Source organism: Peromyscus maniculatus, chromosome 12 (assembly GCF_049852395.1).
Source record: "Peromyscus maniculatus bairdii isolate BWxNUB_F1_BW_parent chromosome 12, HU_Pman_BW_mat_3.1, whole genome shotgun sequence".
NCBI classification, from domain to species: Eukaryota; Metazoa; Chordata; class Mammalia; order Rodentia; family Cricetidae; genus Peromyscus; species Peromyscus maniculatus.
In genome coordinates, this window is record NC_134863.1 from 35984434 (window position 1) to 35988465 (window position 4032).

A 4032-nucleotide genomic window follows, 5' to 3' on the forward strand; every position below is an offset into this window, starting at 1 on the left:
GCCTTATTTGTTTAATAAAAATGAGTGTGAAGAAATACTGTTTTCATTTTCTGTCAAAAGGTTTTGTAGTAGGATTTCCCGTCAGAGGATGTTGCAGAGTCAGGATGGTATTGAACATATAACTATGTCAGAACTTGTTTTAGAAAGTATTCCATACCAGGCTGTGTGTGTTCTTCCTTTTCATTCTTACTCCTTTCCCTGGCTTGCCGTCTCCCCAAATCTGCTTTGTGCTTGTAGTCCATGTTTATGAAGTGCTAATTATATGCCAAGAAACATGCTGAGAATGGTTATTTGTTTCCTGATTTATTGACATCACCCAGATCACTTTTTATTAAGGATTTAGGAATATTTTTCTTAAGTCAATTGTCAGCAGCATAGTGGGATTTGAAGGGAATCTTTAGTTGTATTGTGTCAGTTTATAGATCTGGGCATAGGAGTTTAAAAAGCAGATTTTTCTGGAATAGCATACTTTAAGCTGTGGAGGAGAACCCAGACCTTTGGCTTCTTTGTTTTTGGTTTTTTAACATTCTACCCAAACCTCTGCATTGCCTCTCAGTCTCTGTCTCAGTTTGTATAAAGTGGAGTGGCTTACCTTAACTCCTGTTTTGTTTTCATTATTCAAGAATATCCTCCTTAACATTAAAAGCTTTTATGAAAATTTCATGCACATATACAGTGTACATGAAATTTTGATCTGACCACTCTCCAATACCACCCTTCAACTCCCCGCCCACCTTCCAGGACCCATTAACCTATCTTCATCCCAAATTTATGTCTTCATTATCTTTTTTTTATTAATAATCTCAAGTCCAATTAGTCCTGACCATATTTAAATGATGTGGGACCACCCTCTGGGGCATGGGCAACCTCTCATCGGCCATATACCCAGAGAAAAGTGACCGTCCCTCTCCAGCCAGTAACTGAATAACTAACTCTAAGGAGTGGGGACTTAGGAGCCCCTTCCTATTCTGGCGGGAGTTTTGACTGGCTTGATCTTATGCTGGTCTTGTGTAGGCAGCCGTAGCTGTTGTGATGTGATGTGTGTATCAGCATGTCAAGTCTAGATGACAGTAGCATTCCACACTCTACTTAGCATCTTGCAGCTCGTCCTTTTGTTCACTCTTCCATGATTTCCCTGAGCCTTGGATGGGGGAGGTTGGTATAGATGACTTACTGTTGCCCAATATAAAAAGAAAATTCTCTGACCAAGATTGAGAGCAGCATAAATCTATGGGCATAGATATAAATACTAAGATATAAATACTAAGGCTTGGCCACTTGACACACCACCAGTAAACTATCCTCCCCTTAAGACCCATGATCTCTCTCCTCAGTCTTCCTTTTTTTTTTTTTTTTCCTTTTTTTTCTTTTTTGGTCACTGTGTCAGACCTCCAATCCAATCAGAACAGTTGTTTATCCCCTAGTACCACTGTAGTATCAGTGGGTACAACCCTCCTGGCAGGTGAGGACTGTAGGAGGCCCATTGATGTCTATTCTCCTGCAGTAGCCTGTGTGAGCACCTTCCAGCACTGTGAAAGCTAGCTAGCAGGGAGAAGGTTTCCTGGTCAGTCTGGGATTGATTTCTCAATGGATGGAAACCAAAGTGGGCAGTGTTATCAGAAATATGACTTGATATTTAGTTATGGTGGGCAACCAAGAACAATGGCAGTAACAAGTTATTCTGGGCACCAATAACTTGTAAGGGAGGTATTCTGTGCCTGGCATTTAGATTTTCTTCATCAGTGCATATCTTCTGAGAGCAGTATTGTTATCCTTGCAGGGTACCTCTGCCCAAACTTCTCCTTTTTTTCTATTTTTTTAATGAGCTTATTAACTAGTGTGTTTCCTAAGGCTTCTTTATACACCCTTAACTTTGATGAGCCCATTCCTTACCCTCTGGTTTCTCCTATCCCCCGCTCCCATCCTCACTTAAACCTTTAACTCAGTATCCCCACCTCCCATTCTTTTCTGCTACCAGCGTTCTATCCCCTCTACTTTATGAACTTGGTATGCAAGATCATAGGTTTCCATATAGCTTTTTCATAGCACATTTTAGCTAAGTCCCCCCCCCCATGTTTGAACCTTTCCACCCTCAGCATTCTCACTCTGCTTGGATTCTCTCTGTATTTTAGTATCGTACTCAATTTCTACTCCCAATGGTCTGTTGATAATTACTTGGCTTTCACATATACCCCAAGTTAAACATAAAGATGATTCAAAGCTGGAATCCACATAAGAGAGAGAACATGCAGCATCTGTCTTTTTGATCCTAGTTGTCTTCAGTGTGATTTTTTTTTCCAGTTTAACCCATTTACTTGCAAGTTTGACAGTTTTGTTTACTCTGAAACTCTAAAAGAGGATAAAGCAGGGAGGACTCTTCAACTTGTAGATAGAGGTACAGGATTTCTTAATAGGACTCCCATAACATAGGAAGTAAGATCAGCAGTTGACACGGGATCTCATATACTTAGAAGGCTTCTGTACAACAAAAGAAACTGTCCTGGAGTGAAGACACAGCACACGGAATGGGAGAAAAGTTGTCGACTACATCCAAAAGAATGTTAGTGTCTGTGGAATATACAAAGAACTAAACAGGAAGAAACAACCCAGTTAAAAAGTGAGCTTTGTGGGGCTGGATAGATGGCTCAGGCTAGGATGAGTGGTGCTCTCGTGAAAGACCCAAGTTCAGTTCCCAGCACACATATTTGGATGCTTACCGTCTTCCGTGATTTTAGCTCCAGAGGATCTGACACCATCTTCTGATCATTATGAGCACACATGTAAATGTGTGCACACATACATACGTGCACATAAAACCTTTTTTTCTCTTAAAGGTAAGTTCTCAAATACAAATTGCTTGTAAACAGTGTTCAACATCCTAGGCTTCGGGGAAATTAAAATCACTTTACAGTTCCATCTCACCAGTCAGAATGGCCTTGATCAGGAATCCAAGTGACAGTGAGTATTGGCATTGATATGGGGAAAGTAGCATTCTCATATGTTGTTGGGAGCATCAGACTAGTACAAAAACTAGCTTGGAGGTTTCTCGAAAAACTAAATAGAACTGCCTTGTGACCCAGCTATACCACTCCTTGGTGAGGAAATCAACGGATTTTTATATCCTATAGCAGAGATACTTGCACATCCAGGTTCACTGTTGCTCTGTTGATGATCACTAGGAAGTGGAATCAATCTTGTCCAGCTGAGGAATGGATGAGAAATGGACATATACACAATGGATTTTACTCAACTGTAAAGGAAAATGAAATCTTACCTTTAATGTCTTTTTTTTTTTTTTTTTTTTTAGTTTTTTAAATGGTCATCTAAATCTTATTTAAAAGAAAAATCCATAATGAAGATAATGACTTAATGGATGTAATATGGTGCTTGTTATGGTATAGAATCAGGATTGTAAAGGTGGTGAACATCATCTTCTCATACAGCCTGTAAGCCAGTCTCCTTTTTCTTTTAACCTTTTTAAAGTTAACATAAAAACTAGGTTTCATTATGCCTTTTTTCATTCATAGACATTGCTCTAGCCTCTGAAAATTAAGTCTTCCTTAATTTTCTGAACTGATTTTACTGAAGTATTATAGTTTAATGCCTCTACATACCTTTATTGTAAATTATGTGTAATATTAGAAGTTATTGGCATGTTTTCTTCCAGTTAAGTCTTTCTCATGAGAAAGCAGATACCATCAATTCCTTCTCCTTTTGTGGGGGGTTTATGCAGCTGGTCATGTTTATCTCAGAAACCACTAGGTGGCGTGTGTGTGTGTGTGTGTGTGTGTGTGTGTGTGTGTGTGTGTGTGTGTGTGTGTGTGTGTATCTGTCTACACACACACACACATTTTTTTAAAGTTTAGATCTTTTTGGTTTTCATGATCTTGACACCTTCAGAACTGAATGGTAGAAACTGTTCAGTTTCCTCGGTTTCAGTCTGTCTGTTTTCTGGTGACTAGTCTGCAGTTAGGAATTTTGGAGAATACCATAATAGTAATGTGCCTGCCCTTGCATTGTAACAAGTAGTAA